Consider the following 15021-nt stretch of genomic DNA (forward strand, 5'->3'; position numbering starts at 1 on the left):
TAATAATAGCTGCTTCTATATAGCGCATAATATTCCTGGAATATCTATGCGCTTTACAAAATTGAGTAGAATACCATAAACTACAACTTACATAATCTTAACAAAACAATATAATCAAACATGCAAAATACAACATATCATAATCATAAAGGTCTATCTATTTCATCAAAATTAAAACTGCTGCATATATTTCACAAACATCGATAAGTTACAAAATATAGAGATGATTGTCATGCACATAGGCTTCAGAAAAAAGGAAATGCGACATGATGAAAACAGTGCATTTCTTGCAATAATCTCAGATGGTCACATCTTTACCTTAATGTTACTGATGCTTCTTTCACTGTGTTTTATAAACAAGTTATTAGACGACTGGAACCTTCATTGCCAAACAGATGACTTTTTTCGTTCCTTTTTTTTTTTCATCTTGCAAGATGACTCCATACGACTCAATTCAGACTTGCATTTTATATAATCCTTCCCCTGGAGAGCATCGTTAAGATGGAAATTATGAACAGACATTAAGATTATATGTGAATTCTAATAACTTCAATCTCAGAAACGATGCCGTTTGAGTAAACAATATTCCATTAACTCGATGTGTAGATTTACGAGGTACACGCTTTGTCCCATGCATGCAATTTAAAGAATTAATTGCTTTTGTGAAATAATGCATATAGTATAAATTTAATTAAAAGGGAAGTAAAGGCCAAACATAGTGTAATCAAATTAGAAAAGATAGATTTTAAAGTTATATGGCAATATTGGCACACATTAATTTTGTTTTTATTTGTCTTTGTTTCAAGTGTTTTGCTGATCGCATTCCGTGTGTGATTGACTGTTTTTACGTATTATCTTATAAGGCCTACATAAAATGAACTGCACCCCGCAGAGTATATAGGATATCGAATATTGAATACAAAGCAATCAATTGCGATTTCAAATTTTGTCCGTATATTGGCAAACTTTGAGATTGAGAGAAAATGTATTTCAATTCACTGATATTCATTTATTCTTTAGATTACGGTCCCCAGCACCCATAATTGGGTTTTTTTTATCATTCTTTTTCCCCACAAACTCACCAGCTTGTCAGAGAATAGCTTGCTATATAGATGTCGTTGACCGCAGCATAACAAAATTGAAAATATTCTGTCTTGTGTTTGCCTGTTTGTTTGTTTGTTTCTGAAAAATTTAGGCCCTACTGTCTAGACCCTCAGGCTGCCGCTCCTAAAATGCGAATCGGTATGATATAAAAAAGAAATAAATAGATAAAGGAAGATGAAATAGATTTGTTTATCCTCCTTAAAACTTCGTCTCGACTGTGAATATTGCAGTATGTCCAGTGTAGCAATTACTGCAATACACCGGTCTTGTATCTAGATTTTTGAGAGTCTGTCATTTTTTTTAAGTGTCAAAAGGGGCTTGGGCTTTCGGTTCAATAACAGAATGATCATCAGAGGCAAAATGACAAACATACACGGTAAACAGACACCAAACAAAGTTTAACTATTACACAACATGCACAGTCTGACGGGAGGGGCTATTAGGGAAACACAACAACGAAAACAAAAGGTGTATAGGTAAGGTGTCAAAGGCAGGTAGCCAAACAGGGAGGGGTAAGCAAAGAGATTAGCAAACAAAAGGTCCAGTGATAATCGGTCCAGTGATAATCCCAAGGATCATTGATGGGTAACCCGTGAAGGATAAAGATGAATAGGGAGGCAACATCAAACAAGACTGGGATTAATACAAAGGTATCAACAGAGGATAACAAGTAAAGGAAAAGGGTGCTTTTGTTATTTTTTGTGGTACTTTTTTTAAAATCTAAAATTCACTATGACGCCTTGGAGCGAAGACAGAATCTATACAAAAAAAAAAGAACTCTCACAAACACACACACACACAAACACACATAAATAAACAAAAACAAACATGCACTCACACCCGAAAACGCAAACCACAGCAAACAACAAGAACATTCGACAAGAACAGCATCAATAAACGATCAATATCTGTATATAAATTACACTCAAAACTGTTGAACTGACATGCTATTGCTGGCATTGTGCACGAAGGAGCATTGGTGAAAAGTGTTATTCCCCCTTCCCCTCCCCTCCCCTTCCTCCTCCCTCGCCCTTCCTCCTCCCTCCCTCCCAACCCCCCCCCCCCCCCCCCCCCCCGCCCAAGCATGTAGGTAATTCTTAGTACGAACTATCATTGACTCTGCGGTCATTGCCCCACAACACGGAGGCAAGATAAAATTCGAAAAATACTTCTGGGGTGATTGGCTGCACGACCTGCATGCTCAATTAATGATGGATGTTGATTCGTACTCCCGTGGGATTTGTACTACACAAACAACAACAACGACAACAACAATAACAACAACAACAATAACAACAACAACAATTTGCACTTTGCATGTATAAGAGTGCGTTGGGAAGATAACAAAACCGTCATGACATAATTACAATAATATATAAGCAAAGCGTTTACATGACCGTCCATTATTTCACAAAGGAACAAGTCACTACGAACTGGCGTGCATAACAAGTAGGGAATATACCTGAAATCGGTTTCATGACTCTAAAATTCATTGAAAGTCCCCATGGCTTCTTATGAAATATTTTTTTCATCGAAGATAATTCATCCTACGAATAAACAAAATAATAATGCTGTAATAATAGTAATCATCATCATCATAATCATAATCATAATCATAATAATAATGATAATAATAATAATAATCATCATCATCATCATAATGATAATAATAATAATAATAATAATAATAATGATAATAATGATAATAAATAATAACAATAATGATAACGATAATAATGATGTATGGAGCACCAATCTGTGAATGTCAGTAAACTTTAACGAACGGTTGGTGAATATGCAAGTTATATCATTTATTTTGTAACATACTTATATCATGAAGTAAAAAAAAAATATCCTCATTGTTAGTGGACATCTGTTTCCTGATAAAGAAAAATAAACTCAAAAGAAGAAGAAGAAGAAGAAGAACAACAGCAACGAACTCTTGACATATTGTTCTTATGATCATAATTTTATATGCTTTATGAGCCTTTTCCATCTTGTTATAGAGTACAGAAAATTATTTCTTTTTTGGCTGTATTTGAAAGAAAAGAAAGAAAACGAGAGTTTACGTATTCTGTCAAGTTAAGGGATAAAGTAAAAAGAAAGTGTTTCTTTCGAAAAATAAAAAGTGGAATTAGACTTCCCTTTTTTCGTCTATTTTGAACATTTGAATCTAAACTAAGCCGTTATTCATAAATCCGTGAAATAGAATCGGAGAATATCGACACCAGACAATTAAACAAAAACAATCAAACAAACAAACATGCAAACAAGGATTTCTCCTTGGTAAGCTATATACGGGTATCATCTAAGATGTAAATAAGAACTAATGACAAAAGCACAAACAAGTTTGAAAGTAAATTGCACTTGATATAAAGAAAGACTAAACGTGGCATAGGCCCGTAAAATCCCTGCTGTATCCGGGCAAACTGTTACACATCAGATGTATAAGAGGAAAATACACGAGAATAGATTTCCACCACCGATTCATTGTTCATTTTATTGTGTTGAGGTAATAAGATCCGTGTAACAGCAGCTTTCAAAATGTTTCGTGCTTACATCATAGTTACAACCTTCCACGTGCGTTCTATAGAGAGGCCCACAGTTTTAGCGCCTTATATACGAAAAAAAGTATATATCCTTTAAAGGCATTATTTACCATTTGCAGATGAAATAAAAACCCAGCTTTAGTGCTCGCGAATAGTTCTTAAATGTGAGTCGGGGATAGAAACAACCATTGTAAAAATTGAATTAGTATAAAATAACCAATGTTAAGTATTGTTAAACATAAAAAATGTGAACAATAGCTATGATAAAAATGTTTCTAACCGTCTACAGTTATGGTGTAATGAGAAAAATTGTGATCTCGTAATATTTTAGGCTTTGCTGCTAATCTTTATGGTAGGATGTTTCGTGCTACAACTGACCTATTTGATTGACTGCAAAAGAAACAAACGTTGCCTAATGAATGTGTTGGATGCATCATTGTCAATATAAAGTATAAAGTAGATGAATTTGAAGTGCTTTATCCTCTGGATTATTATAGATTAATTTATCTATTCTTGATTAGGAACTTAAGATGCGAACGCTCTGACATGTCAACTGCATTTAAACACAACCACAAAGTAAGTTTCAATGAGGACAAAATGCCTGTAATTAGTGATGACTGAGTGAGTATGTCGCTTATTCAACGAACAAAAAGTCAAATGTATATGGCAGTCATCAGAGAAAAGGTGTCAAAGTAGAAGGAAATGTCTCCTGAAACAGGTTATCAATATGACTTATACAAACATTCGCCCCATGAAGAAATCGTGAGTCAAAATAATGCAAAGTGTCTTGGATGATACTGGAAGCAAAGTGGTAAATAACGTTTTCGTGGACATAGCGTTGCCGTGTAATGTGCCGTGCATTTCGTATATGCGCACATCATGTTTCGTGTATATTATTATGTACCGGGTATGTATATAAATTTTAAAAAAAAACATAATCTAATGGAGATAGTTTACCAATACTTTGCGATTGACCGAATATCCTCAATGCAAAATCGCAATGCGATGGAAAAGTCAGGTTTATAAAAGTGCAACTATTCTGAATTCTTGCAGGGGAAAATGAAAGTCATATGATACTTTCTTTCTATTGCAAATGTTGCATGATCAACTAGTATGCACTTACATCAATCTGACCTGAAAAGGGGATTATTGGGAAAGTAACATTGCTGCCTCTTGCGCTTTATACCAGTATACTGCCAGTTTACGTTCCCTATTGCACACTGCAAAAAGATCGGTGTTAGATTTAACACCTATTATTATGTGTTAAATCTGTAACACTGATCAAGTGTCAATAGAGAACCATGCCAAGTATGGAAAGTAAGTTGCGATGGTGTCGAAAAATGTTCACCTGGTGTAGCTGGTGATATTTTGACACTTAGCTGGTGTTAATTCAACAATGACACCACATGGTGTTGATTTGATATTACTGGTGTTAATGTCAATGGTATAACACCAGCCCAGTGTCAATAGAGGACCACACCAACTGGTGTTACTGTGGTGTTAATGTGTTCTCTACTTTTTTTTTCTCAAAAATCAAGTACTTTGTCGGAAAGTTCTTGTTCGTCTTGTTAAAGTTCAAAATCAACAAGTAGAATAGTAATTTTATAATTACCTATGGATATCTAAAAAAAAAAAAAGTTTTATATTTTGAAGTGACACCAGGATGTGTTTATTTAACATCACAAATGAGCACCGGAAATTTAATATCAGCTCGGTGTTTCATATTTAACACCGGACTTTTCGCAGTGCATGGATACTGAGTGGAACTGCATAGAAGCGCTCTATTATAGGTCCTCATCATACAACTTGCATGGAGAATATATGGTTTGGACGCGTATAAATGTAAATATGGATGTGAGGTCATTGTGTTCAGAAGCCTCCCGGTTATTCATAAACATCCTTGTATTTTTTCCATAATGCTGTCCCTCTTACCCATTCAAAGTATGTATACACTGCAAAAAGTCCGGTGTTAAATATGAAACACCGAGCTTGTGTTAAATTTCCGGTGCTCAGATATGATGTTAGATTAACACCTCCGTGTGTCATTTCAATAGTTTCAATTTTAATAGTTTCTCACTTATTGCTCTTCTTGTTGATTTTGAACTTCAACAAGACGATCAAGAATTTTCCGATAAAGTACTTGATTAAAAAAAAGAAGGTGCTAACACATTGACACCATAGTAACACCAGTTGGTGTGGTCTCCTATTGAAGATGGACGGGTGTACTATCATTGACATTAACACCAGCAATATCAAATCAACACCATGTGGTGTCATTAATGAATTAACACCAGCGCAGTGTCAAAAATATCACCAGCTACAGTGTCAAATTAACACCACGAAGTGCCAGATGAATACTTTTCAACACCATCACAACATACTTTCTACACCTGTGGGTGTGGTCTTCTATTGACACTCGATCGGTGTTAGATTTAACATCCATGATGTTAAATCTAACACCGATGTTTTTGCAGTATATATATATATATATATATATATATATTACACTCTAAAAAATGAAACGGTAAATCAACACTTTAAATGCATGTTGACAATCCTCAAAACCTTCTTTTGTAAAATGTTTATTTTAACAATCAAAATGTTGGATTTACCATTATATTATATTTTCCTAAATGATACAGTTCAACATTTCGAGTGCTAAATTTAACATTAAAAGTTTGGAGGAGTGACGACATTTAAAATGTTCATTAGATATTTCATTTTCAGAGTATATCATTATATATATATATATATATATATATATATATATATATATATATACATAAACATTATGTGTGTGTTTGTGTGTGCCTATAATTGATTAAAAAGAAATAAAACTGGGCACCTGCTTGCACTGTTGCAAATGGGTATATGTAAAGGGCAATAATATAGACAGTTTTGTTTTGTTTTTCATATTATCATTGCATATTGATTATCAATAATCGGTTAGACTACAAAGTATTATGGACTTTTTTTTTCAACATCACCAAGCAACTCACAACACCCACGTGAAACAAAAAATGCTGCCAATAGACAGGCATCAAACTGTCCGCATGCAATAATGAGAAACATCGATCCGGTGGGCCATGTGCGTGGTCATTTCCAATAATGAACGTTGTTGCAACCATTTCGATCTTGTAATTGATATCAATGAAAAAGTTATTATTCTCGGATATGATATAGGTAACAAAAAGACGAAATTAGTAAAAAAAAAAATTGAATTATGCCCAATTCATTGTTTACAGGAATTATGCCAGAGAACGCAAGGAAAAAAACAAATGTTTGTTCAATGTACACAATTTAGTAAAAGATTTGAAAGCGGAATTAAGATTTTATATCAGTTTGAAGTGCAACCAAACAAGATTTGATGATATTGGATTAAGAAGAATACGCAACTACTTAGTTGGTATCATTGATGTACCTTTTAATTATTTTTTCCCGTCAAAATGATTATGTTGAGTGCCTTTTGGATACTGGTGGATAAAGTGATTGTAAATATGCGAAGTATGTGGAAAAATAAAGTACCTCAGAAGAGGAACATAGAAAAAAAATTGGAAGGTTGGATCAATCCCAGAAACTGATATCACTAAACAATCAGATCGCATTCCCGTACATGTTTAATGACATTACAATGTCAGGAAATTATCAAAATGCAAAATGCTTTATGCCCAAACAAAATAGAACGTATTAAAACTTTTGTATCTGAAAGATCCCGAGGTCACTCATTCGACTATTGAAGGGAAAATAGTCGAATGTAATATGATATAACGTTTATAACTCTAAAGATGATAATTGATTGATTATGCTCATACGTCATCCCGATACAGATGCCATGCGCTATATGGGTGCATGCGTATGTAGTGACCGGCCCAATCTCGATCAATGGAATAAAAAATTAACCACTTTGTAGCAAGCCGAAACCCAGGCATTGCTTCTTGTTAGATATCATTTAACTGTGTTTTTAGTCTGGATTGTGTTGAGTCATTTGTTTCTTCCAATGTACACTCTAAGCAGAATAGCCATTGTCATCATGACAGATGAAAGACGACAAAATATTGAAATGAAAATGTCTTTATCAGAAGAAAATGAAGGATACTAAGTAGCTCGAAACGTGCTCTCCAATGCAGAATAACGTCAAAGGAGACAAGACGAGGTGAATTCGTTACATGATGCGTATAAACATAATAGTCGTTGACCTCTACGCCTAGTCCTCTTAGTTCCCGATTTTTAATATTTGTCTGTCCTTTTCTAATGTAGATAAATGAACTTGAACTTGAACTTGTTGTCAATCTAACGTAAGTGCAATGTCATTGACATTTTAGAGAATGATCCTGCAGGGGTTAAAGAGGTAACCTTCAAACCGTTAAGTCATAACGGAAAGGAACATACTTCGAAACGGGAAAAACAGCGACGTCAACATTATGGATGTATGGATGCATATACATCACAGAGGCTATTTTAAGAATCAGATGCAGTTCCGTGCAATGTAGGTTAGCATAATATCATTCTGCTTATTCCAAGAGCAATGTATACTGGTCCCTAAGACTTGTGTGTGTGTGTGTGTCTGGTATTAGCTTTTTAGAATACATATCCAGAGTTATTTCTTATATTGTTTTTTTCCTTTTCATTTAGAGTTTTCCGTAGGTGGAATCTCCCTTAATCCGAGTGTACGTGTATTCACGCGCCCTGAGTTCTGGAAAATGCTCGCCATTTTTCCCGCGCAACCATGTAATACTCGCAGCATATCCCAATGTGTCCCGTCAAGCTTTATACATGGACGGGTCGAGGCGCCACTATCCGTCATCTGCCGAAGCCCCCATGACGTCAGCGTCCGGGATGTGACGTCACACGGAAGCTTCCCCTCTCCCGTCGAGACTCGTTTTGGGTGGATTGGAGAAAAGGCAACGACAACAACAACAAAGCGGCGACGCGATTGACTTTCCTCGCAAGGATAAATGCTGCGGAGGATTCGCAGTGTTGATCTTAGGGAGCGAGAGATATAGAGACACATGGAGAGACAGAAATATAATGAGAGAGAGAGAGAGAGAGAGAGAGAGATATGGAGAGAAGGATATACCGGACCCAGACGCAGACAAAATTATCACTGTTGGGCAGATATTACTTCTACTGTTGACATTCTAATTGGCTTGTTGAATATCGAGTTTGTGCATTTCCGTGGCATGGCTTAAATTCACAACAGCATGGCGAACGGAAGTGTGGCATCCGAACAGCTGCATCTCTTGTCAATAAACATCTTGTCCAAGGTCTTAAATTCCCCATGAAAGATGATGAACATTTTAAAACTAAGGTGCTTTCTGCAATACTTATAATCTATTATACAATCTCGATGTAAAGTGTACATGATGTATTCTTTATAATGAATGTTTTTTGGTTGTTGTTTTTTTTTGGTTGTGCTCGCACTCTAACTTATTCCTTGTCATATGAATAAATACATAGATACCTAACTCATTAAATAAGTATAACTAATTAAATGATTAAATAAACAAATAATCAAAGTCTATGTTCATGATTAGTTATACATCACATATCATAATATACACACACACATAGATATTTATCATAATATTTATAGCAGTTTACACATGACACGTCTGCACAGACACGGCAGACACTTGCACGACTCTCATTCTATATTGCCTTGTCCTTGGCTTTCATTTTATTTTTAATTGGAAACAACCGGATCGAATGCAAAGTTCCCCTGATTTACCAGTTTCCTTCTTGTTTCTGTTACATATTCCCTCATTTAATATTTCGATACTATATACAAATGGGGAAGTGCATGGTGCATGCGGTCGACATGATAATATACGTTTCCCCGCGAATACCTTGATACTTTGGACGCCATAATAGCCGCGTGCGCGGTTTGCCGATTGTGTGGAGAAGGAAGAGTGCAGCTAGGCCGCTCGACTGTATAGTTAGTTTATACCCCCGCGTGATATTGGTTGATTAATTTTGATATCGCCTGTGTGACGTCACGGAGGTGCTCTCGAGCAAGTGGATCATCACAACACTTTAAGCCCCAATAATAATGCCGATCTCACATTACGTATGTATATGCAGGTGGCTGCGCCTCATGGCGTGCTGAGGTGGATGTTTTTCTGATAATGACATCACAGAAGGCGGGGGGTATTCTTTAATATTAACCCAAATAGGACCATCAACCCCTAAACAGTCGCTGACAATGCATACAAGTAAGTTGCCAGCTGTAAGACAGACGGAGGACCTTGTAACTGACATGAAGGACCACGGCGAGCAGTGGTGCTTGTATAGCATCCCTGGAAAGCGCAAGAAGGGAATGCATTTATGTCTTGAGCAAGACGTGGATGAGTGATTAAAAGACGATGATTACGTGTATGCTGATTTAAGCAAGTGACAAACAGCAGAACTCAGTGAAACATCATACTACACAATTTGAAGACATAGATATCAGAATTTCAAAATGATTTTTTTTTTTTGGGGGGGGGGTTGTTATCAAAACAGCCGTTATTCTGAATATTCTGATTTCAATGACAACAAAATTTGCATTTTGAAGGACGGTTGAAAAAAAAATGTTAATGGTAATCAAGATAGCCGTTTGCATGGGTCTCTCTTTTCCGATATGCAATGATTTCTAACAAATAGTTTTATGTTTTGATATGTTCATGTATTTATGTATTTCATTGTTTATTTGTTTTTCTTGTTCGGTAATTGCATCGGGAAAAAATGTGTTATTCGGAATAAAGATTAATTTGAATTTGAATTGAATTAAATTGATGATCACATTATTCTAATAATGATGAAGGTCATTATAATAGATGATAATCAGTGAGATGATGATGATGCTAATAGCTGTAATGACAAAATTTACGCGATGGGGGAGAAAAAATAATAGTGAGCTTCAGAGAAAATGACGAAGGCGTTAATTTGATGATTTATAAGAATACAATGATGATTACGAAGAGAGCACATTGTGGGGGTGAGAGTAGTATCGGAGATGACTTGGGATGATGATGACGCACAGGCTACTGCTTATGAAATTGACTATCAAGATGTTTCCGATGTCGGATGTGCCTGAACGAATGACAGCCACAAAAGGCGATAGCTTGTAAACGATTCCAAGTGTGAAACCGTTTTGACAATAATGCTTGCACAAGATCGTCTCGTCAAGTATAGATGCACCCGTCGTGGTGTATTTTGCAGCACGGTCGTATCATTTTACCAACACGGGGGATATTTTCATAGATGGTCTTCCGGGTGTTTCGTCATGCATTACATCGATGGAGAGATGTCAAAGCCCACATGATTGTCGACACTTCAATCCCATGCTCTAAATTGCATCTGACGTTTTGATTATTTTTCTCCCGACGAAACTCTATTCATATATGTGATGATGGGAATGTATGGCATGATGTCTAAAAATGAAGTTTTAGAAATCCGGTATCAGTGTCGACAAGTTGCCCACCCGGTAATTACCACATCATCACAATATTCTTCATGTTGTTCACTCATGCAGGATGGCATTGCACACGCGGGCTCCTAAAATGTCGACATTTTCATTATTGGTTTGATGAAGCTTTACGCAATGCAAGTTAATGTGTGAGGAATCTGAAACTTTGAAAATATGATAAATCCAGAGCATTAGTTGCTCTTATCTCTCACAGCTTGAAAGTAAATGTACATTGTATCTATGTTTCTCTGCTTTGACGTGATCAATACAAGGACCACACATACACACACACACACACACACACACACACACACACAAACGCACACGCACCCCACACACACTCATACAAAATATGCGTTCTGTTCAGTGGTGAATAAAAACGGGAAAAAATATGTCCGCGTGAAAAAGCACATGGGGAAATATCGACGCTATATACAATGAGCACATCGACAAGCGCTGTAAGCACGTTTCACTGCTTTCAATATTTGTTTAAATCAAAACAGATTGACGTTTACTTTCTCAGAGGAGTAATAGTGTCATTGCAAAGTATTGGTAGTTATGGCTACACCGTATTGCGGATAAAATGACAGCTGCCATCGCCGATTCACTTTTTGGTATATATGCATAAACAAATCTTATTTTCTGTTTGAAACGATAATGTAGAAATGTGAAAATGTGGCATGGAAGAACAATGTAGTTCATTCTAATATTACTCATTTTAACTGATTAAGATGGTAGTAATAATAATGGTGATGACAATGAAATTGATATTGATAATATAGGATAATAATAATTATCTGTACAAATCGTACCAACCGTGCATGCGGACAAACTAAACGTCCCGGTCTATATTCGCTTAAAGCCAGAGATATAATAACTAACTATGCAGCATCCTCGTAAGTTTTCAACGGCGAAGTTGTCGTCGTCGTATATTCATCGCCCTTAATCAGGCAATCATGCCAGTGGCGAAAAATCAAATACATCGCGCGATCCCCTGTCGATTGCATCGAATCCAGTCTCCAGGTGGGGAAAAAAGAAAGAAATGACGAGGGTGTATAATAGACAATATGAACCAAGTCGCAGATGCAATGTTTGATTGTCCACACAATTCTGTGGAGAATGGGCGCTTGTGGGTACAGAGAGTCATTCACTTTCATAATTAATGACTTATATAAGACGGCTGCTGTACCATTACGTTTTCCACAATTTCCTCACACAATTTCCGTCAACACCTCCAGGTTAAAGTTTGTATATTCTTGTTTTATTCTTTTGAACCCAAATTGGTAGTTAAGACAGTTCTTTTATCTACCGCTTGCTTTCATTCGGTCTAGCACGATATGCTATCTTGATACACCTGTTGCAGCTATTGGTTGATTGTAGATTGAAATGGCGGACAGGAAGAACAGAGCGCATGCGCACATGCACACGTCACGTCGACACCTTGTTCGCCCTGTGAATACTATAGTACTACGACCACTTGGCCATGACAATGATATCATATTGTAGTTATACACACTGGTCACCGATAGTAATGATGCTATAACCCGGAAGCATTTTTTTTAACAGAAGCCGAACAGAGAAGGTTTGGTGGAATATGCTGTTGATGGAATATGATTTATGGTCTATATCCTGCATTCTTGAGTAGGCCCTATACCCTTTGATATATGGGAGCATTTAAAAAAAAACAGAGCTGGGAAAGTAATTTCAAAGTTCAAAGTAATCTGATGGAATCGACTTGATGGAATTTTACGGTCATAACTGTGACGATAATCATTTAGAAATCCCACTTCCTTTCTGAATGTAAAGACAAAATTATGATTCTCTCCTTGTATGAGGCAATCAACGACCTCTATAGAGGATGTTCATAAGGAGGGACTGTACAGTACTGGTTGAGGTGAGGATTCAGGTTTATAACATTTTTTTATGAGATAATGAGAAACCTTTTATGAAATATGGAAGAGCATGCAATTTCAAGAAGGATTCAACGTTTATTTGATGAAAATTGGCCTTGAAATGGCTGAGATATCAAAAAAAAAAAGCGATCCTAACGAAATTGACAGGCCACGACATTTATTAGGATCTCTTTGTTTTTCCTTGTTTGTAGATATCTCAGTCATTTTAAAACCGATTTTCATGAAAATAAACTTTTGATTCCCCTTAGAATTGTATGCTCTTTAACATTGTTCACAGAGTGGTTTCTAAATATCTCGCAAAACATTATAAGCTGAATCCTCACCTCGACTGGCACTGTACAGTCCCTTTAAGGACGTTCCTCAGTTAAAGTGAAATCCATGTCATTTTCTTGAAACTTTCCATACCGTAACCTTGACCCATCCGAAGCCCAAATATGTAAATAAAACCATAGGTTCATGTGCTTGTTTTTCTTCTACGGGACTTTGAAGAATATGACTAATCTGCCGTCCTGTACCAAAATGATAGCGTTACATGATCAAGACCATAATTGGCAACAAAATCTGCAATGACAAACGTAAATCCCCATAATTCTTTCAAAATCCACGTTATTTTCTCCAAATTTGCAAGAATTGCAGAAAAGGGTACCCAAAACGAGGAAAAGGTTTTAAAGTTAGGGTTTACACTCTCATTCTTCAGCAAGCAGCGCCCTCAAGCGGCAGAAAACACCGAAATCTCTCAAATCCTTCTCATCGACGTTTTCTGTTAGGGGTGAGCAAAAGGACAACGTTCATAAAACTTATGCTGTACATTCAAAACCCATGTCAATTTCACGAAACTTTACCAAATTGTAGACAGAGGCTTACTTATTCCAGAAAAACAATCAAAAGTGGGGGTTCATGTGCTCGTTTTTGTGCTAGCAGCGCCCCCATGCGACATATACTATAGTACGACCCCAAAATCTGGTCAGTAACCTACGCATGGACGCCCTGGCAGGGTGGGTTCATAAATCTCATGCTGTACATTCAAAACCCATGTCAATTTCACGAAACTGCACCAAATTGTAGAAAAAGGCTTAATTATTCCAGAAAAACCATGAAAAGTGGGGGTTCATGTGCTCGTTTTTGTGCTAGCAGCGCCCCCATGCGACATACTAATACCAACGTAAGACCCCCAAATCTGGTCAGGAACATAAGGGTCGCCCTGACAGGGTGGGTTCATAAATCTCATGCTGTACATTCAAAACCCATGTCAATTTCACGAAACTTCACCAAATTGTAGAAGAAGACTTACTTATTCCAGAAAAATAATTAAAAGTGGGGGTTCATGTGCTCGTTTTTGTGCTAGCAGCGCCCTCATGCGACACATATCATCGTAAGTCCCCAAAATCTGGTCAGGAACCTATGCAGGGATGCCCTGACAAGATGAGTTCATTAGGCTTATGCTGTTCATTCAAAACCCATGTCAATTTCACCAAACTTGACCAAATTGTAGACGAAGGCTTACTAATTCCAGAAAAATAATTGAAAGTTGGGGTTCATGTGCTCGTTTTTGTGCTAGCAGCGCCCCCATGCGACATATATCATCGCAAGTCCCCCAAATCTGGTCAAGAACCTATGCAGGGATACCCCGACAAGTGGGTTTATAAAACTTATGCTAGCTGTTCATTCAAAACCCATGTCATTTTCACGAAACTTTGCCAAATTATAGAAGAAGGCTTACTGATTCCAGAAAAACAATAAAAAGTGGGGGTTCATGTCCTAATGTTTGTGCTGGTAGCATCCCCAGATGATAGAAATCACCTCACCGGACCCCAAAATCTGGTTATAAACCTCTCATGGGTGTCCTGATTATAGGTGGGGTTCGTGATTGTCATGCTGTACATTCAAAACCCATGTCAATTTTACGAAACTTTATCAAATTGTAGAAGAAGGGTTACTTAATGCAGAAGAATTGTAAAAATGGGGGGTTCATGTGCTCGTTTTAGTGCTAGCAGAGCCTCCTTGCGAC

This window comes from Diadema antillarum, unplaced genomic scaffold (genome assembly GCF_040938485.1).
Source record: "Diadema antillarum isolate AM-2024a unplaced genomic scaffold, OU_Dant_1.0 seq00001121_RagTag, whole genome shotgun sequence".
Taxonomy (NCBI): Eukaryota; Metazoa; Echinodermata; class Echinoidea; order Diadematoida; family Diadematidae; genus Diadema; species Diadema antillarum.